Raw genomic sequence first — 22,312 nt, 5'->3', positions numbered from 1 at the left:
CTTCTGAAAGGTTAGGGCTATATCAGTTTTAAATTTCTGGATTTTTTTGTTTGTTTGTTTGTTTCTTTTGTTGACCCAGCTGTACTGCTCTTTTCTTAGGATGCTAGAAGCAATATACATTTAACTGAATTTTTGTGTGAGGGCATTTTAAAAATTTGTAAGATCACCTTTTAATTTCTATATGACTGTCAAGCTATTTGAATCATTCTTTTGATTCAAATTAATGGGTGTTTGATTTTTTTTTTTTTTTTAGGATTGAAGGATAAATAAATTTTGTGCATTTGTTTCAATAACTTCTAGCTTATGATATTAGTGAGCGGCTTGCTCTGGAAAAAGAAGGATCATAGCAATTTTAGGTTCATACAAGAATAAAAATTGAGCTTCAATGGAGGGTTTTTAAATTTGAAACTTTTTTGTGAGTTATCTGGTGAAGCAGAGATTTCTCAGGATTCACAAAATTTTTCGATACAGAAATCTAGGGGAGCAATCTGCCAAGGCATTTCTGGGCTCTCAAAATTCCAGCAAAACTGAAAAGTTTTGTCTTTTAACTCATGCAATAAAAAATTTCATTTTCTTCAAATAGTATAACTTTTAAAAAATTAACTGTAAATTTCATGTTGGTTGACTTTAATCAGTCCTCATCACAACTGTTATTAGTTTATAGAGTACAATCTCAATCACTGCTGCACCTAAAATATGAAGGAAAATTCTCCAAGATTCACCACTCTTCTGTACTGCTGCCTTCTAAAAAAGGAAAATATTTGAGAATATTAGGTGCTGGACTCAAGATAAGCTGAAGTGTATAGTGATACTTGATCATTTTGTGAGAGAATCATAAGTTCGTAGTACAGAATGTGTGTTATTGAAAAGAAAAGATATTTACCAATACTGTTCCTTAATCTTCAGCATCCAACTTGCTGGAGACAGACTTAGAAGGAAAAGTTTGAAAGCCTCTGTGAATTCAGGGATGCTTCTAATGTTTGTACTACAAACCCAGCCTCATCAAGGTCATCTCCTTGCCTAGTAGAGATGTATAAACCTACAGGTTGTGTGTGGAACTAAGATCTATAAAGGCAGGCAGTTCTGTTCTTCCAGTGGGAAATAGTGGAGGGAAAGGAGCAGGTAAGGGGTTTGCCATACAGAGATACAGCTGGCGAGTTATTCTGTCCGTAGCCCTGATATTGAACTGTGGCTACACAGTTCTAATACCAGATTCATTGCCCCTGAAGACTGGAGTTCAGGCAGAGAGGAAAGATTCATGAAGAAATAACAAAAGTCAGGAAAGTCTTTTGCTGTAATTTGTCGTGTACACTTAGTTATTTTTGTCTGGGTGGTTTACAGGTTTACAGGGATATAACTCCTTCAGTCATCTCAATGTGATGTAGTAAAAGTCGTTTGCAGGAAATCAAACTCCACTTTGGTACTTTTTTCACTTAAAGGCTAATCTGATTAACTCTAAAACATTTGTTCATCTTTTTATTCAGTATTTGAACTACGCCTATGGAAGACATATGGATTTAAATAGTACTTGGCTTGCCATCTGCTGATAAGGGAAAGTGAGATGCTAAATCAGAGTGGCAGGAAAGTCTATTTCAGTAGAAGCTATTTCAAACTGGAATACTGTAGGCAGTTTTACAGAATATTTTAATTGGGATTATATTGATGTGTGCTAGTAAAAGGAGTATATTTGCTGATATGGTTGAAGTTATAGAATCATTAAATTTCAGTGTCTGTTTAGAGATATGAGACCATGTGAAATTTTGATCCCCTTCTATTTATAGTGTCTTCCCCCTAAAATAGTCATTAATGGATAAAATCTTTTTGATGCATATTTAAAAGCACTGGTACATTTTTTATCTTGCCAGAAATTAAAACATAAAAGATCAACTTTTCAAATAAATTAACTAGAAATAAAGAACAATTTATTATTTCAGCACAGTGCTGATTGGTTGGATATTTTATGGCAAATTGTATTTTGAAAATCTTACTTAACCTGGTGGAGTTGAGAAAGAAGAAGAAAAAGAGAATATCCAATTTTATGATGATTAAATGCTGATACATAATGCTGTCAAGGATGCCATGTACCTTAACAGAATCATCTCAGTGAATGCTCTGAGCATCACTGTGATGTTGGGCATTTGCAACTCAATTTTAATGAAGGCATGAAGGCATAGAGAAGTTAAAGTCTCTGAAAGGAACACAGCTGGTTTAAAACTCTGTGCCTGAGAGGAATTAAACCACAGCCTCTTTGAACTAGAAGGTCATTGTATCCGATCCTTTAATCCTAGCTACATCATGAATGCTAAAGGAGGATTTTGCCTCTACATCCTCCTTCAAATCTACAGGAAGTGCAGGGACTCCCATCAGCCTTGTGGATGGTACAGTGAGGACCCAAATGGACCAGAGATCACATGAGAAGTACACTTTGGTAATAAGAGGTGCCTGGCATAGGTTTTCTTCTAATGCCCAGATTACTTAGATGGGACCTACTGGGTGGCACTTTTCTTGACAAGTCTATTTGCTTTAGATTTTTAGATGATTTTTGTGTTAGCAGGCCATTGAGAACTTTTAAGTCACTACCAGTGGTTTTTTTTTTTTTTTTTTTCTCTTCAAATTCCGTTTCTTGCATGTACCTAGAATATATTTCAAATATAAAGGAAGACTTTGTATAGAGAAAAAAATATATTCTTAAATTCTTAAAAATTTAAGAAGTTTAAATTCTTAAAAATTCTTTTCCATTTCCTTACCTTTGTGAATAGTGGTGTCAAAGATCACTTGTTTACAGATCCCTCTTGGCTGAATTCCTAGAAGTGGAATTACTCTGTCAAAGAGTATGCATCTGAAAATGTGAACAGGCAGTGCCAAATTGCTCTCCCAATTCTCATATTAGCAAATGATTTGATAAAATATGATATAGTCATATTTTGTTGGGTCAGAATGGCAAGGTAGGGAGAAAAGAAGAATCAACATGTGGAGAAAGTGTGTCTGTAACTGGGAATTATTATGCTGAGTTTTTCTTTCTTTCTTTTCTTTTCTTTCTTTTTTTTTTTTGCGGTACTGGGAATCGAACTCAGGGCCTTGTGCTATGCTGAGTTTTTCTGTCTGATTGATATATTATTCCCTTGATGGCATTTATTGGAGCCACTTACTTTCTACATGTGCTAAATCTTTTTTATCCATTATCTCTGCCTTTGGAACAAGTATATCTTGACTGTAACTGATACATACAGCTTGGTAGTATCAACCAGACTTTCCTTTCAATCGAATAAATGGCTGCAGTTGTTAAGAAATATTCAGGAAAACTGTATATTTCCACAGATGTGAAAATGTACAGGGTGGTTTAGGTCACAAAGCAGAGACCTCAATGGTGCGAATGTGGTGCAGAAGTGCTTATTCCATTTACTTCATCAGGTGTTGAAGCACTAGGATTGTCTCGGTGTCCAGAACCACATTTTCCATCTTATTTCCTTCCTTTCACAGGACTATTTGATTTTTACAGGCATGAATCTAATTATCTTTTTGAAAAATTTATTTCTAATTAGGCTAAACCCTTGGGTAAACTAAAAACACATGACCATCCCAGATTTATCGTAGCTTTTGTAGGTGTCTTAAATGTTTCCAGATAGTCTGAAGGTAGAGTTGCCATCACTTAGTGAAGTCATTGTCCATATTTTGAAGAACAAGTGGCAAAACGATGACATTCTGATTTTTCTTCACTCTTTTCTGGTTTCTGGAACACTGCCTTTCTTCACATTTCCTCCGTGCCAGCTGGTTATTAAAAAAAAGAAAGAAAAACAAAAAAGTAAAAGCAATAGCATAATAAACAGAAATTGTGGCTTTGGTTACCTTGACATGACCCTTCCCTTGGTGTCATGTAACCTGGCTCATCTAGGGTCTTTTTGCTCTGTGTGGATGCTCTGGAGACCTGGATCACCTCCTTTTTCTGTTCTACCAAGTTGAGCAATAGGTCAACTCTTTTCCTCTTTGCTCCAAGCTTAAAGAGGCTTTAGAGCAGCTTCTTTCCACAACTCTGACTGTTCTACCTTTGGGTCATCAGGTTGGTAACTTTATGTTGTTCAAACCAGGACAGCCTATCTATAGATTGGACATTGTCCAGAATCCTCTGTTTCTTAGAAATATGTTGAGCATCCTCTAAGACCTTAAACCCATGGGCTGTATGTATAGACAGATTCTCTGTCACTTTCTGCCTCTCCTACTTTGTTATGTACACACTCATTAATACCAAAGGATGGAGTATGGGTAAGTAGATATGTCCATAATTCAACATGTACAGTTGGCTTTGAAACAGCATTTGGCCATGTACTTAAACAAACTTCATGTCACAGTGCGAATATAACTTATGTGAAAATAGCTTACAAGATTAGATAGTATTACTCTTATAAGAACATAAAAATTCCTGCCCCCTTTGAAGTTTCAAGTAAAATGGTTGGAATTCTTATAATTTGGTGTGATAAGAAATAATGGGGTTTTAGTGAAATCAAAATGAGGAAGCTCAGTGCCTCTCTTTTCTTGGTGTTGTTATTTTTTACTGCACCGGGTAGTCTCGTTAGCATTGTTGAATGGCTTTAGTTGTCACTGCAGCCCCTAAAACTCCCATTAAGTTACACTGCTGTTGCTCATAGGATCACATTCTCAGCTAGGGTATCTTGGAAGACAGCCTCTGCATTTTCCATCAAATTTTAGAAACTGAGAAAAGTGGGTGGAATTCTTTCATTTTGTTTATATTTACAATGTGGTAACTTTTTAGTACTAAAGGGAGCCCACTAATATATGTATGAAAGCCCAGGCTCATCAAATGGAAAATAAAATCAAAACAGGAAACTCCAGTATGTTTAGTACTAAATCCAAAAAGCATTGTCATTTTTTCCAATTCAATTAAGTAAAAAGAGAACCACTAATATGACAGGTTTCCAATTAGCGTCTCTGCCGTATGAACCATTTTTGATGTCCATCTACTTCTGAGGATTCTGTGTGCTGTCAGACTGCACCAACAGAATACCTAGCTGGGGACTGGGAAATGATTTTCTTGCAGGCTGCCTGCTGAGAGCTGGTGCTGGAGAACCATTTGTGAGAGCCCCCTGAACTTAAGGAAAACACCCGTGGCTGTCAGCGCCCCTCCAGCAACAGCTCACATTGTTAGGAGCCATTTAACTGCTTTCCCTTGTCAGCGGGAGTCTGTGTGTCACACCTCTGGGTTGTCATGTCAGAAGTTGGAATAAAGCCTCAGAGTTTTTGATTTGAAGTTCAATGGTGAATAAAGATGAGGCTCTTTAAAAAGTATCAAGCCAGTTTAGGAGTTCCCTGTGGGTCCATGAGCCTCTTATCCCTTTGGTGCAGGAACAAGTAAAACATTATTTTTCTCTAAGGATTCGCAGTCTCCGGACTCTCCCCAAACCCTGAATGTTTATTAGGAACCCCAATGTATATAGTTCAGAGTATGAAGAAATGTTTGGTCGACTTCTTCATGGTCCTCTTTGCAACATTCAGGATGTGATATTGTTCTAGTCAGCTTTTTTGCTGCTGCAACTAGAAGACCAGACCAGCACAACTGTAGAGGAGGAAGAGTTTATTTGAGGGTTCACGGTTTCAGAGGTCTCAATCCATAAACATCTGGCTCCATCCTCAGGGCTACAGGTGAGCCAGGAATGACATGGTGGAAGAGTGTGGCAGAGGGAAGTGACTTATGTGGTGATCAGGTAGCAGAGAGTCCTTTTGCCAGATTTGAATGTATATCCAAAGCCAAGCCCCAATTCCCACCTCCTCCTGCCACACCCTAACACTTCAGTTGCCACCCAGTTAAACCCTGTCAGGGGATTAAATCATTAATTGGGTTAAGACTCTCACAACCCAATCGTTTCTCCCCTGAACCTTCTTGCACTGTTTCACATGTGAGCTTTTGGGGGACATCTCACATCCAAACCATAACAACCATTACTTATAAACTTATGAAAGTAACATCCAAAGGTGTTAACTTATAAAAGTTCATGGTTGGTGCCCATAGTGGTCAAGGAAATACCCTCTTCCAAAGAACAGAACTAGGTGACTCCTCTGTTTTGACCCTATTGTACATAGATATATAGGTTCCCCTCTTCCACGTCTGTTACAGGAATGGGCAGCAACCTCGGGGTACCACCACTGTGAGGGGGGTTGGTTGTAGTCAACATTTTGGCACCAAAACCGGGAAAGAACTAATTGGTTCATACGGTATGTGTAGTGGGCACTATCAGCTATTTAAACATACACCAATTATTTTCTAGCTTTCCAAACCCATCTGTCACCATATTGTCCAGTTGCATGAAATAAAATTGTCCTTTCTCTGTATAAATGGATATAGTCCTAATTGATTTTTATTTCAAACTTTATGTCAATAGACCTGGACCATGAGGCTCTTTTGTTTTATTGTTGCTGTTATTGTTTTGCTGTTGTTTCTTCTACCAGTAATTTTATTGTATGACTTAATGGAAAAAGAAAAAGAAAAACAGGTATTAGTGTCTAGCTGGCCACCTCAGAAAAAAATAAAACTTAAAAAAAATCAAAAATTAAAAAAAATTTAAAAAGTTACTTAATAATAGGATTTAAAATAATCCTTGTGAAAGCTATAGCATATCTTTTCTGATGTGTATAGTTGAGTCACAGAAATATGCCCCATGATATTGTATGTCATCACTGATGTTTTCTCTCCTACTCTTCACTGCGTAATATGTAATTTGACATAAATTCCTGGCCACCTAATCTTTTCGCGCTGTTGGCAGGCTCAGTTCATGAATGGAGTGATGTGAGTGAGATTTGAGCACTCTTTCTAACAGAACTGAAGAACATTTCGGATGCTTCCAGTTCTCTTGAGAATTCCGCAAGGCAGAAGGGGAAGTTAAGGAAATAGGGAAGTACATACACATGTCTCTTTTGCCAATGGTGACAAAGTCCAGAGATTTCTTGGTAGCAGATTCCTTGGTTCCTGAGTGTGTTTTACCTCTGGCCGTGTTAAATAAACCCAGGATTGCACTGGTTTCCCCTAGGAGGTGTAGACTCCAGCAGTGCCCATTATCATTGCCTGAGTTATCATAACACCTAATGCTCAGCTGGAGTTTAAGTGTTATGACAGTTCAGGGACTGACAGTTGAGTACAGTAAAGGCTTAGGAAGGCCTGTGAATACAAGTTCAAAGTCACGTGGTTGGCTCCCATGGAAGATTTAAATTGTTAAATTTATATGGTCACTTTGAAGTTTTAAGATTTTCCATATAAATTAATGAACAAAAGCTATATCACTCCCCTTAAACTTCTGTGAGGTTTTTTTCCTTCTTCTTTTTTTTCTCTTTCAAATTTGCATAAGAGGAAATGAAACAGTACAAAGTTTTAATTTCTCCCCTTCTTGCTAAACCACTGGTTTAGTGATTAGCAGAGGAGACTTTTATATTATGTTTTGAGCTCAATTCCCTGGCTGCAATTCACTCAACCTTAACGTAAACCTGAAATAAGTACTTTGTAAGGGGTTCTCCTTTTGTGCAGGGTGTGTGAGAAATCCTGCTGAACCAGGTTGGTTAAGAAGCTAGTGTCAAGTTGCCAGTGTCCCGAGTGGTGTATAAGAAAATGCAGACAACAGAAAAGAGAGGGCAAAAACATTTTCCTGAGCACGCCCTCACCCACCACTTCCGAAGGGCTTATTGTCTACCATAAAAGGACTCACAGTTCTTTTTAGTGATGAGCGTTTGTTGGGTGGGTTATTTTTTCTTTCTTTCTTTTTTAGAAATTACCCAGTCATCGCTAGTGGGTACAGTATGTCAGGACAGCAGGCAAGTGTTTCCTTCACAGGACCCATGTCTTGCCTGGTGCTGGTTGAAGCATTGAATCTATTTGATCATGCCATTTGCCTTAGGTGATCAGCAGCCTTTAATGTAAGTCCCAGGCATTCTTTCACTGTTTAGGTCCAAAGTATCCTAGAGGGTGGAGAAGTTATCTGCCTCTTCCCCTTAGAAACATTTGCTCCTCCCCCACCTTTCATTTAAGCAAGTACATTACATCACTTGGGAGAGGACAAGTATATTTTTTTTATCAGCGCAGTGCCTTATACTTGAAAACTTGAAGAAAAAGTTTTAAAATTTGTTCTTCCTGAACGTAGTCTATTTCCAGTTCATCTGAAAGTGGTTTTAAATAAATCATCTTCCTAAAATCCAACAAAAAAAGTCTTTTTTCCCCTTATATAAAAACTGCAGTTTGGCTTTGGTTAAGCATTTTTTTCTGGTAGTCACACTGATGGACTAATTTGAGTTACTGTTCTTCTTGGAGAAAGAGGGAATAGTTCTTGATAAGTCTAATTTAAAAAAGATTTGTATTCATTATCAAATTTAAAAAGTGTATTTTTTAAAATAAGAAAACTTTTAAAGACAGTAGTTAAAAATAATCCAGGAAAATTGACAAAAGTCAATAGCCATCTTCTTTATCTGTTAGAATAATAGAATAAGGAGACTATTGAGAACTTCAAAATACAGGGAGGGATCTCCTTGTTTCACACAGATGCTTTTTTCAATGGCTCTACTGAATTAAGAATTTTTATTTTTAACAACTTTGGACTATTTTTAAACATCATATTTGCTAAGAGTACGAATTATGCCTGTCTACAAATAATTCCCTTCTCATTTGTACCATCTTGGAGCCTTTAAAATATCGTATATTTTCTTTCTTTCTTTTTTTTTTTTTTTTTTTTTACCACTATGTCATTTTGTATGCTGTTGCTTATTTAGCAGGGGATACTTACACAACACCAGGAAAATGTAAATCTTTGTAATTAAATTTTGAAAATATTATAGGAACTGCTGATGAAGATCTACACATGAGGAAGGTACTTGCCGTCCCTTGCCAAGTTCTGTTTTGGTTAGTGACCATCAGGTGTTTGTTTTTGTTAGCAATGGACAACTTCCTCTTTTTAGATGTACATTTTTAATACTTTACCACATGCTTTAGTATTGTTAATGGTGATCAGAACAAATTGGGTATTTTTTTTTTTTTTTTTTTTTTTGGTTTTTGGAGTAGCTGTACATGATTGGAGGCAGTACTTGAAAATGCAGAGTGCAGGTATGTTCTTCAGACTTTATTCAGGTTATCCTTCTCCCTGTAATAGGTTTCATTTAATTCATTCTATTCTAAAGGTCAGCAAGGATAAAATTCTATTACTTAATAGTATTGGATGGTTTGTTGTTGTTTTTTTAAATTCTTACATGCCCCCAAATTACACTCTTTCTTTATACTGAAGTTCTGAAACAATTGAGATGGGGACAATAAAAAGCAAGATTTAAGGAAACTGAGGAAAGACAATATCACCTTTCTTCTGATACAGCTGATACTGAAGAATGTGACTTGTCCTGCATTCAGGTAGGCTTCCAAATACCGAGCCACATGGCCTTGTAGCAGTAACTAGTGCCAAAGACCACAGACTGTATGTACAAACAGCCAGCATGCAACCCTTATCTGCATGGCATTTGGAGTCTGTGGAAGAAAAGCTGTGCGCACAGGTGCTCAGGACATAGGTTAGTATTTGGTAAGTGTCAAAAGCAAAGTATAAACATTTCAAGAATAGGTGTAAGATTCACTTTGTGCCATGGAGGACGTTTCATTTATAAAATGTTTTCAAACTTTAAGACAGAAAAAGCTGTGTTAGTAAAAAGTAATGGGATCACTAATCCACGATTAATGTTAATGTTACTTTAGTCTTGATGAAAATAAAACTTTGGCTTTTGTCTTGGGGTTTTAGGAAACCTGTTAAAGGGAGTGAGGTAAGAGAATGCTAGTGTTGAAATGGTAATAAGCAGGGTTAGACCCTTATTCTTACCTCCTAAAACTTCCTTCTGCATTTAGGCTGAGGTTTCACTTGGTGTTACCAATTCAGGAGAGAGTTCTTAAGCTAAATGGATGGTACATAATACTTTAGTGGTTAACAGAGGAGTGAAAATAGTTATTTGTTGCCTTGCTGTCTGTCTGCCAGGTAGCGTTGTAAGAACATAAATATGCATTGGGTATCGCTCAGACCATTCATCCCATTTAGTTTCTGAAAGGCCCTGAATTGTGCCCAGAGTTGATAAAAGTAAACTTTATAACCTAACGGGCAGTTTACACCAACGTTCAAATTATTTTACCCGACTCTCAGTTGTCCAAGTTTCTTTTAACTTTTCTCACAGGATATCTAATTTTGCTTTTGGGATTTCCCTAAAATGGATTCAACAGCAATTCCCTGGAATGTTCAAAATAGTTCAAGGCACAGAGTAACCTAGATATTTAAATGGCCCCTTTACACCTTAGCAACGTGGTTGTTATGATTTTATGAAAACAGTCTTTGTTTCTTTTCTCTGCTAACTTCTGGCTTTAGTCAGCAAAGATTTCTCTGCCTCATTAATGTTGTAAGGACTCTAAATAAAATTTTTCTTAACGGATTGCTTTCTGAGCAGACCTGATATTGATTGCCGATTTTAGTGCTTGTGTTTTCCTGACCCATTTTAAAATTTGTGGGAGTAACTTTTTAAAATGTTGAATGCCCACCAATAATCCTCTTTCCAACTTTGGACAAACTTTGGGCCTTAATATTGGCTTTGTTTTTTAATCTAGTTAATACAATGACAGTAAATAAAAACAAAACAAAACAAAAAAAGCCCAACAAATTAATAGGAAACAGCATTGACCTGGATGGAGCTGACCAGAGAGTCATCTTTAAGTTGTCTTGAGTATGAGTAACTCATTCTAGGGCCTCCTAGATAGTCGAATTGAAGGCTTAACATTTACACGTGTAGGACTCAAGGCACATTATATAAAAGTATACATGTTACTAAAGGAACTGTATAAAAGACTTAAAAATGTCAGTTTATCGATCCCCTAGCTGTTATTAAAATCATCAGTTTGATGGTTTGGTTTCCTATAGCATACACACTCATTGGGGGAATGTGTATTTCAAATGTAACTAAGATTTTATAGGAGTTTGAAATTTTTTAAAGGAAAAAGATTGGAAATATGATACGAATTTTATTTCATTTATTAAAATCTGCATTCCCCCCAAAATAATATCCTTCTATGGCATTAAATGTGTTGAATCTGGGTTCATCCACACATATCAGGTATCAGTGAGACCTAAGAACAGTGTCTTGTGCTGGGTACTAGGTTTTCAGTGGTGAACCTAACAAGTCATATGCTGTGCTATATAAATGACACATATCATACATATATAATACATCAATGTATATGTATATACACACACATACATCTGAACATTATTGAAGGCTGATGCACAAATGACACCTAGGAATAAATGAGAGTGAACTCACTCCTACTTAGTTCTTCTCATAACCTAAGATTGATGCTTAATGAATTTAGTGTTATCCATATCATAACAATGTAATATCAAGGATCAAAACCTGGATTTAAAATGCTGAAAGCTTGTATTGGAAGGCCACTGGATAATAAACCCTCATTTTTGTATCAATATTTCAATGCTGCTCTGTAACATATTGATATGCCGACACCAACCATGGATGATAATAAATATGGCATTTTTATTCATGTTAATAAGCTGGATAGAGTAAGTGGGGAGCACATCTTCATAGAATTTCATAATGGATTTTGTCATTCATAAATATTAATATACTTTGTAATGCTGATCATTAACATTAAAGGCTAAAAGACAGCAGGTTTTATCTTGAGATTTTACAGTGTTTAGGAGGTTTTAAAACATGGCTAGATTTAAAAGAAAAGGCAAGCACCTTTAATGGCAGCTGAAGACCAGAGATATTCCCATAGCAATGCTCTCTTTATAAATGAAATATTTTAGGTAGACCATCTTTGCAAAAAACAATTGGTTTTAAATTTTACCTTCCTGTTCTTTAAAAAAAAAAATGATGCCACCTTTGCCTTCCAAAGATTCTGTATTGTTTATAGCTATATTAGTTGTTTTGTCATGCGCACAATTCTTTTGTATGTCTAGCTGCTTTGATTCTAGATAATTTGATATCCCTAAAAGTACACACAATTCTTCATAAAACCGTGTTACAGAAATATAACTGTAATTACAGATTTGGAAAATCTTAATTGTACAGAACCCCACAGAGCAGATGATGAAATAAAGTAGTGATTAAGTAGAGACCAATAATGGGAGATTAAATCCACAAAGTGAATCTTATGCTACCAGGAGTAAGTGTTTTTTTCATACTTAATTGCTAAAATGCTTTGCAACACTGAGAAATACTGAGAAATGCGATTCCTTCTGTCACACTTCGACCTTGGATTCTGTGTAACACTGGTGCCAGGATGCCTGGGTGGCTGAGGCTCTGCCCTTGGGTCTGGTTTTCTCTTTATACAGGGGGAGTGGAATAGCTAGGCATCAGCCTTGTCTTGCCTTTGCTTCTTCTGATTTCCATTTATAATCATCTGAAAAATCAAGAGCTTTCATTGAAGGCCAATGGGAGATTTTATCTGTACTTCGTCAACCTTTCCAAATGTTACCAGTAAATGACAATTATCTTTATTAATGCTTTATTAATTTAAATTACTCTAATGTTGTTTACCATCATGTATCCATTTATCCCTGGCCATAAACTTTATAGTTTACAGATTAATTTAAAAAAATGTTGAGAATACAACACTTAATGTTTTATTTGTGTCAGTAAGAAGGGCAGAGTCTCGCCTTGCTATTTTATAAGTCAAGTTTAGAATTGCCTTCATAATTAGGAATCTGGTGACTTGGTTTCTAAGGTTAGATTTTCTTATTTTTTTAAAATCACCTTCATTGTGCCATAATTTTTATTCAAAGTAATAATAATTTTGCATATTTTAGTGACAAAAAAACTCTTGAAATATATTAATTTTCCCCAATTCTGAAGTGGAACACAGACAATAGTTAGGATATTGTGATATGGGGGATAGTAACAGCATTTGACCTTTAAGAGCCATGTTTGCTTATTCCATTGGGTCCAGAACATGCTTTTAAATTTTATGGGAAATAAGGAGAGAGTTGAAGGGTCATGGTTTGTCATCTTTTGAATTTGGGACTAAATGGGATGAGAAACAGTGTCTTAAGTAATCAGGAAACTCCAGTACTTAATCTGTCCTTTGCACAGGCTGACTTATGACTTCCTATGGTCAGAAATTACAGGATAAAATAATAGACAGTTTTCTGGGCACAGCAGCTCATACCTGTAATCCCAGTGACTGGAGAGGCTGAGGCAGGAGGATCACAAGTTTGAGGCCAGCCTTAGCAACTTAGCTAGCCCTATCTAGAAATAAAAAATAAAAAGGGCTGGGGATATAGCTCAGTGGTAAAGCACCCTTGGGTTCAATCCATAGTACCCCTTCTCCCAAGAAAGGTAATAGGCAGCTTAATATAGGTGTACTTTGAATCATAAAAGGTAGATGCCACTAGACACAAATGAATTTCTGGATCTTAGATAAAGATTTTCCAACTGAATTAGGGTACCAGATTTGCTGTGTGGATGTTTGTGTGTAAAGGACCGAAAAATATTAAGAATATATGACAATAGGATGTGCTTGTTGGCTTAAAAACTATGCAGTCTGTTTAGGAAAATAGAAGACAGGCATATGAATTGGCAGAGGAATGGTAGTTGCCATCCCTTGCACAGATACGGTAGAAGAATACTACATGAATACCCAAGGGACACAGAACAAATAAAGGACATTGATTTTGAAGAACTATACAGTTGACTCTGAGAAATGTAGAACTAAGGTCAGTTCCCCCTTGACTGGAATGGAGGTGCTGTAGGAGTGTTAATGAGCAATTTAAACATGCTATGTATGTGTCCGTAAAAAAATGTTAGGAATGACTGAGTGCAGTGGTGCACACCTGTAGTCCCAGCAGCTTGGGAGGCTGAGGCAGGAGGATCACGAGCTCAAAGCCAACCTCGGCAAAGGCAAGGAACTAAGCAGCTCAGTGCCACCCTGTCTCTAAATAAAATGCAAAATAGGGCTGGGGATGTAGCTCAGTGGCAGAGTGCCCCTGAATTCAATCCCCACTCCCCTCACCCCACCCCCCCCAAAAAAAAAAAAAGAATGTAGGATATCATGATTTTCCAAAGCAAACATTCAGAAAAAGTATATCCCACCATCACCTTTCTCTATCTAAAAATGTATTTTGTCATCATGTAGTTTATTTTTTAAAAAGATTTCATATTTAAAAGACTTTTATGGAAGTGGTGAGCTTTGTGGCCAACCTGAACTTTGACAGTTAGGGACTGCCAGTGCATAGGCCAGGGTTTTGCTTTTGAGTGGTTAATCTTTGACCATGTCAATTTGGGATCGACAAGCAGGGTGGTAAGGATACATTGAACTCACACTTACTCTTTCACATTTTTTGATGGATTTAGCATCATGAGAGCAGAAGGTGCTGCTTGGGTGCTGGCCACTGGTTTGCAGAATGGAAATGTACTGGTCTAAGCCCCCTCCACCAGACCACATGCTAATGTCCTCATCCTGTTCTTATTGCCTTCTGCTTCATGTACTCTTGTCTGAAGGGAATTGTTCAGCTGGGAAAAAAAGAAATACTTGCCAGCAACTCTGATTTTTGAAATCCACAGAAAAGGTCACTAATGCTTGATAACATATTGGAACCTTTATGAATAACTGTTAGTTTTCCGTTCTCATTTTTAATCATTGCAAAGGAACTCTTGATGTTGGAGAGAAAAACACAAATGTTGAAATAATCTGTTTCATTTTAGCCTATCTACTACATTTGGAATATGTAACCTTATAATGAAGTGCCTGCTTGAAATTCTCCTTAGTATTTTGCTGCAAGTTACAATACCAAAGTTATCGGAGGAAGGGGAAAGAAACAAGTGTATTTTTAACTACACTGTGGTTCAGGAATTGTCCCTTCAGGGAAGCCTTACCTTTGCAAACTCAATGGCTGTACAGTACCTGGTCTACTGTGTTTGGCTTCCCCAGTTGCTGGCGACTAGGGTTTGGTTTTTGAGGTGTGAGAGTCCCATAGGTACGTTGGGAAGAGATAGGAAGGTATCTGTGACTAGGAAGTGGAAGGAGAGCCCCTCTGTGTTTGAGGTAGATCTACTTGTTTTCACCATTTTGCTCTCTTCATTCATGCTGCTTATCTGTCTGGTCTCAGTCTCGCTGTTCTTCCTTTGTCCCTCTCCTCACCTACCCCTGGGCCTCCTGTCGCCCTCTACACTCTGGCACACCTCTCAAAGGGCCTCCTCTGAACCGGTGCCATCTGGAGCAGCCGCCCCTTATCTCAGAGCTCTCTTGTCTTGCCCTCTTTTTTTAATCTCTTTGAAAAACTTGCAGCTCTTTTTTGGCCTCTACACTGTGATTTATTTCTGTCTCTATTATCCCATTGATAAATCTCACATTTAACCAGACTCCGGGGGATGTGCTGTTGAACTCATGTAAATCTTGCATTGAAGACTGTTGCAGTCCTCACGGGCGATAGTGTCTGGTTTGTTTTGAACCTAATTACTGTAGAGGGCTCTCAGTTTAAGGTTGGAAAATAAGGCACAGTTCAGTTTTGTCACACCAAACCAATTGTTTAATTTTGTGCATCACTTTATCATGATGCTTTTGGAGTCTGTTTTTAGGAGGGGTTGGGGCATTACATTCAGGGGCTGCAGATTGTGCTGTACTTTGCAGGTGTCTTGGGTTTGGCATGGACTCTGGGGAGGGCTGGGGGGTTTGACTGTTCTGTCATTCTGAAAAGCTCCTTTTAAGACAGGTGACACTCTTGAGGTCATCTCTGAAGACTTGAAAGAAAGAAAAAATTCCTCTCCTTTTATTCATTAATGCCCAGGAATGCTGAGCCAGTTTCCCAGATTTCCCTTTATTTGTTTGCTTTTCCATTAACTTTGAGAAAGCTTTTGAGGAACTAGATTAGTGGATGGAAATAATGCATAAAGCTTTTATGACAGTGTTTTTTAATATCCCACACTATTAAACATTGCCACACTATGAACATTGTTTAAAATTTTAAATATTTTTAGGTGGCACAGTGGCACACACCTGTAATTCTAGCAGCTTGGGAGGCTGAGGCAGGAACATCATGAGTTCAAAGCCAGCCTCAGCAAAAGCGAGCAACTCAGTAAGACCCTGTCTCTAAATAAAATAATAAGGCTGGGGATTGTGCCCCTGAGTTAAATACCTGGTACTCCCCCAAAAAGTTTTTAAACATTTTCCTAAATGTAATATACAAATAGATTTTGAGGATTTTAGGGGAAAGTGTCTCATAAAATATTTAAACTTAGAAATTGAATTTGGCAAATTCTTAGCTCTCAGAATCTCATAATATGTTAATTAAAGTACTATATTAATTGTATAGGGAATAGCAGGAACTTTACATATTCTCCATTTGTAATCAGATCAGAAATTTAGATAGTTTTCTAAGTTTTAGCTGTGAGTTTTTAGAGTATTCAATAATTCTAATATGAATTTATTTGCTTCTGTGCTGTTGTAAAAGTGAGGAAAAGCAATAAAAGTTTCCAAATAATGAATGAATCTATCATCAGAGCCTACGAGATGAATTGAAAATTAAGCTGCTAAATGTATGTATTGACATTTCCTTTCTCCTAAACAGTTTTATTATGCATATGCTTATATTTACTTATCAAAGTTACCTTTGAATTAAAGAGGAAAATAGAATATTGCAAAATAACATATACTCTAAAAATGATAAGCAGCAATATGGGCATGCTATTCTTGAAAGGTTTTTAATAGTGTCAGCTGTTTGATTTACTTCATGTTAGTAGGTGTGTTAAGAAAGAAAGAAATGCAAGCTACTTTTTGGAGAATAGACTTATTCCTATATTTAGAGCGAGTTAAACATTCATTTATCATTCATTTCTTATTCATTTTAACAAATATTTGGAGAGCATTTATTCTAAGTAAGCAAGGCACCTGGGCTTTGCAATTGCAGAGTTGAAATATATGATGCCCCTACCCCTTTAAAGATTACCTTTCAATAATCTTGGTAACAGACTATTAAAAACCATAACAAAACAAAACAAATCCCCCAAATTATTGGGCTGCAGTATAGCTGTATGGAAGAGTAAGTGCTTTGCATGTGTCAGACCCTGGGTTCAATCCCCAGCATTAAAAAAAAAAAAAAAAAAAAAAAAAGAAAAGAAAAGATAATTTACTCAATAATAAAAATACGATATATAACCATATATAACACATGAAAATATAATTTTGGTTTTATTTTAAAATGAAGTTTTGTGTAAAGTTACAATTGACTCACTACTATTAATACACATGGCTTTGAGTTAATAGCAGATGCGATGATTTGTGAAGATCCATCTTATTCTCTAGGACTCCGTGTCTCTCAAGTAGGTAGTAATGCATTTTTACATTTCATCTTTCAAGGAGTGCATAATCTGTGACCATTGCACTAGGTAAGATTGAATGAGTCATTTCTTGATGAACCTTCCACTCTGGCTATTGCCAGTATTAAAGTCTAAAGGTAAGAGTAGTTGGCCCGGGGGGGGAGGGGGAGGATGCTGACAGATAATTTAATTTGTTGTATAAAAAGAAGGTTTAAAATATACAGGTACTAATAGAAATACTACAACAATGAAATTATTAGAAAGGTTAAAAGAAGAATGTTAATGATATAGATCATGTATGATACAGTTTGCTGGTTGTATTTGGTTAACTTACTAAGCAAGTTACTGTGCTGCAGTTTTGAATTAAAAATACTAGTTTATTTCCATATTGTTAAAAAGGGATATATTACCATAAATTACCATCATTTGCTGAAATTGTGTATTAATTTCTTTTGAGAAATTTTGCTTAAAATTCTTTCCTTCATCTGCATTTGATTTTACACTCATAATAACTAATCTTTGCATGCAAATAGCAGAATCATTGCTTTCTTCTGATGTGAACTAATAAAGTGGTAGGAGCAGATGGCAGATTAGAATGTCTTTTTTGTTTTTGCTTTTTTTTTTTTGTTTTAATTGAGAGATGAAGTGACTCCTTTAACATGTTTCATTGTTTTTAGATTCCAAAGCACATTATGTAACTTCATTCAGCCTGTGGACCTCAGTCAGATTCTTTAATTTTTTGGAAAGGCCTAGTCGCACACTTAATCTGCAGATCCTTTCCAGGGGGAGCAAAAAAAAAGCATATCCTGTTGGATTTGGTGACATAAAGGTCAAAAGATAAACTGTAAGTGATACCTATGTTTATTTTTTTGACAGTGTTAAATTAGCAACCTCTCAGCCCTCTCCCGGAGAAGTACAACCTGAGTAATTGAACATGTCGCTGGGGAGTATGCTTGGTTAAGCTGATTCCTATTATGTTGACTTGTCAGGGGCCAATAATTAAAGCTGAAGAGCGATGCTCATTAGTGTCTGCAAGATGATTCAAAGAATAAGAGGGAGAAGTCCTTGAGGCACACCTGCAAATGGCAGGCATTGCGCTGAGGTGAGAGCAGACAGACTGACTTGCTTTTCTGCTGTGCTAGCAATCCCGTTATGAAGGGGGTGCAGTAAATTAAGTGTCACAAATGTATTCTCCCCATCTTAGATTATAGAATGCACTTTCCTTCTCCCTTTGAACATGATTTTGTTCCATGTAATCATATTCAGCTCAATTATGTTTTTAATGGAATGTAAGTTGTTTTAGAAAATAGATACAAGTCTATTCAAAAGCACTTTGAAAAAAAATGTTTTACTAGTAATCATTTCATTCACTTTACTGGAAGCATCATAATAATCAAAATCAGCTCTGCTTCTTTGAACTCTCAGTACTCTGCATGCAAAACCATGTGAGCTAGCCAGCTTTGACAATAAAGACCTGAGTAGTATACATTTGTCATATTTACTTTGTAAAAATGACTATTAAAATGTATATTTAACCTGAACTAAACCACGAACAGTACACAAGCATCATATGCAGAGAAGCCTAGAAGAAAAGATGACATAATGAGTGTAGTATGTATATTAATCATAGCTTAAGCAAAGCTGTGCTTTTGGGGACCCTCTATGCTTGTTAAGCACTGGAATGAGATAGGAACTGGAACATAAAGCCTTCAAAAGGTTTTGGTCTTCTTTGGAAATTTGCCTTAAGTAGGCCCAGTTTTTACAATCCCAACAGATTGGAATATTCAAACATTCTGATATTGTTGGAAAGTTAAGAATTTATTGGATTCTTTTCCCCCTATAAACTGGCTTTGAGAAAGGTATTTTGTAGTGGTGAAGTGGCCTTTTTGCTTCTAGTGCTGTGCCCATTAAATTCATCCTTAACATTTCAGCTGGAGTGATATGGGTGCCTTTTGTAAGATTTCAGAGTTAAGTCTGGAGTATTTAATTTGGTCCAGAAAAGTCTTCCATGTACCTGACTTCAGGATTCAGCTTGAGATTACCTTTGAGGAGGCCATTCCTGGACCTAACGTTTTCAGGGTTTGCATCACTGATGTCCCACATCAGCCTGAAATTATGTCTATTTGTCTCCCCCAAATGAACAAAGTTCTTTAAGGGCAGAGACTGATTGTCATTAATGTTTGTGTGCACAGTGGTTGGTAGTTATAGATTTCCAAGAATACCAACAGTTTTAGAAGTCAAATAGAACAATATCCTTCTCAATGCCGAGAATTCCTTGCATGACCTTCTTTGATAGATTGGTCCTTCGCTGATGTGGGTAGAACATTTCTGGAATTGGAGAGGTCACTGCTTTGCACAGTAGCTGCTTCTAGATTGGACAACTCCCATTTATAATATTAACGAAAAGTCAGCACTTAACCGTATAGGTCACATGAATTATCTTCAGTCCTCACAATGTGCTTATGAATCAGGCATAATCATTATTATCTCTGTTCTCCAGATAAGGATGCTGAACTTCAGAGAGGTTGAGTGGTCTATCCAAGCTCCTCAGCTAGTTGGCTGAGCTGGCATAGGAATCCCTGTGTTTTGGATTTAACACCTGGGCTTTTAAGTCCATAGCTGCCCCTCTTTTTAATTTTTTTAGTCATAATTACAATATGATTCCTCTTCTTCAATTATCCATCCTAGTGGATGAGGACAACATTGCCCTTCACACATTTGCTGCTTAGCAATTACATGACAAGCACTGCCCCAAACAAATGGATTCCTGTGTTTATCTAGTAAAGCTTGGATTTACAGTTACTACTTCCTTAAATCTTAACTCCAAAGGGTTGTTTTTAACAAGGTATTATAGTACAAAGACTACTTGAGCAAGACTTTTAAGTCCGTCTAACTAGCTGGAAAAACTTGGGTGAACCACATACCTCCAAGAATATAGTGTTTTAAGCTATCAGAAGAGGGTGTGGAGAGTCGGTTTTCTATCAGGGTTGATACTGGAGTAAAATATGAGAGCATTCTTACCCATTTATATATGGAAGCTTTTTACTTTTCCTTAGATGTTTTCTTTTGACCTATCCTATAAGTAGCATAGTCCATATTGGCTCTTCTGATACTTATATAATGTTCAATATATATTTATTTGTATGAAGAAAATCAACAGTGCTTGGATATAACAGGATCTGTCCTAAACTTGGGCATTACTTTCTTAAAGGTTTCTACTAGTGTGTGTGTGTGGGGTGCAGGCGGGAAGGGAGAGATGTTTAATTAGCATTTTTATTTTTAAAAGAGTTTATTGATTAAAACTAGAAACAGTTCAGCTTCCACCTAATTTCATACATTCCAAAGATTTTTCCTTGTGATTGAATGAGATAAACCAAACCAATTACATATTCTGCTCCGAATGTCTCTCTTCTGTTCCTTTAAAAAATGTTAAAGCGTCATTGAACCAATTTTTACGGTACTATTAATCAGTGTAATCAGTATTAATACACTACTTTACCAGCTCAGTGCCACTTGTCAGTAATATGACAGGGCAAATTTTACATCTTCTTCACAAAGGCTTGCATCTATTAGGAGGGAAAAAGGAGATCAGGGTTTTAATTGTTAGCAATCAGAAGCTGGTGTGATTAAGACTGGCATTCTGAATAAGACACATCAGAGATTATGCTGGGAATGTTTTTTCATCTCTTACTAATTCTTTTATGAATTTGAATATAGTCTTATTTACCAATACCCGAAACTTTAATTATAGGCACACGGGAGAGTAATATGCCAGCTGGAAATAGTTTCATGTCGAGTTAAGGGTCTACAGTGTGGTTTCTGCTGGCTGCCTTCTCCCTTTGCAAGTTGCCTGGAAGGTTTCTGAAATCCTCCGTTTTCCTCAGCCTTGGTTTGTAAAATACCCACTGTTAAGACTTGATTTATTTAGATTTCAGATTATTATGAGGAAGAGGTTTCTATTAAAATAGATATGATTCTTAGAGTAGCCCCAGGTTGATTTATTTAATTAATTAGCTGTTCAAAGCAGAGAACAGGCTGCAAAAGAAAAGCTCAAGTGAGTGTAATATGAAGGAGCAAAGGAGAGATGGCTAACTACAGGTGACTGCCTTTCTGGAGTGAGGTCTTCCTGGACAAGAGCAGCTCAAAAACTGAGGGCTGCAGCAAGATGGTGCAGATGCTTTCTAGAGGGAATTGGGTAAGAGAAAGCACGTGGAAGCCCAAGAAAGAAGTTTTGTCTTCCCAAGCTGATTATGGCATTGCATACCTATGTATGATGCTTTTAGTTACCAGAGTACCTGTAAGCAGCTGGCTTCATACCCCAGAGCTAGCATCAGGAATTCATCCTCGGCTTGCCCTGCAGCATGGCCCAGGAGCTTCAGCTCATGCTTCACTGGCTCAGTTAAAGCTAAAGTCATCGGACTATTTCAGTTTAGCCCAGAGAATAAGAGAGAAAGACAGAGACACAGAGACACAGAGACAGGCAGAGAAATAGAATCATCCTTTGTCCTCTTCCCTGATTTAAAAGAAACCAAAAAAAAGTGATGCACAGAAAGTCAGTTTAACAAAATTATGGTAATAAAAGCATCTTTTAAGTGTTTGCTGTTTGATATGGCATTTTTATGATTTTATCAGTCGTGAATTATACCATTTGATATATTTCTTAATACAATTAAAAAGTAAAATTAAGTAAACTTCCCGTAATTTGGATGTTAGATTAAAAACCTAATTTTAAGGAAATTACTAAGTCAGTGATAAACTTCAAATGTAGTTGACAACTGTAATGGCAGTTTTATTATTTAAACATTTGAACTGGGCTTTGTGAGGGATATTAACATAGGAGTTGGAGGTTTTTTCAGAATTGTTTAATAACTTCCTCTTGTCTGTACTTGTGGACATCTGCCTGTCTTTTTACCATCCTGGATCTAGAATGAACTTTTGTTGTGTGTTAACTATTAAACAAATTTAAATCAATGGAGAA

General features: G+C 36.7%; 1 protein-coding gene and 1 long non-coding RNA gene across 9 annotated transcripts in view; both read left to right on the top strand.

Annotated features, from left to right (window-relative positions):
* The window catches only part of TRPS1 (transcriptional repressor GATA binding 1), a 237,596-nt gene that overhangs the window by 86,765 nt on the left and 128,519 nt on the right, over positions 1–22,312 (top strand). The gene's annotated exons all lie outside the window — the stretch shown is intronic.
* Positions 223–17,392, top strand: LOC306667448. The gene is made up of 2 exons (XR_013765551.1): positions 223–8,991; positions 9,050–17,392. It is a non-coding gene; the product is annotated as an uncharacterized lncRNA (long non-coding RNA).

This window comes from Sciurus vulgaris, assembly GCF_902686455.1.
Source record: "Sciurus vulgaris genome assembly, chromosome: 1".
In the NCBI taxonomy this organism is placed as follows: Eukaryota; Metazoa; Chordata; class Mammalia; order Rodentia; family Sciuridae; genus Sciurus; species Sciurus vulgaris.
The sequence above is the reverse complement of the archived record's forward strand: the minus strand, read 5'-3'. Positions and strand labels throughout refer to the sequence as shown.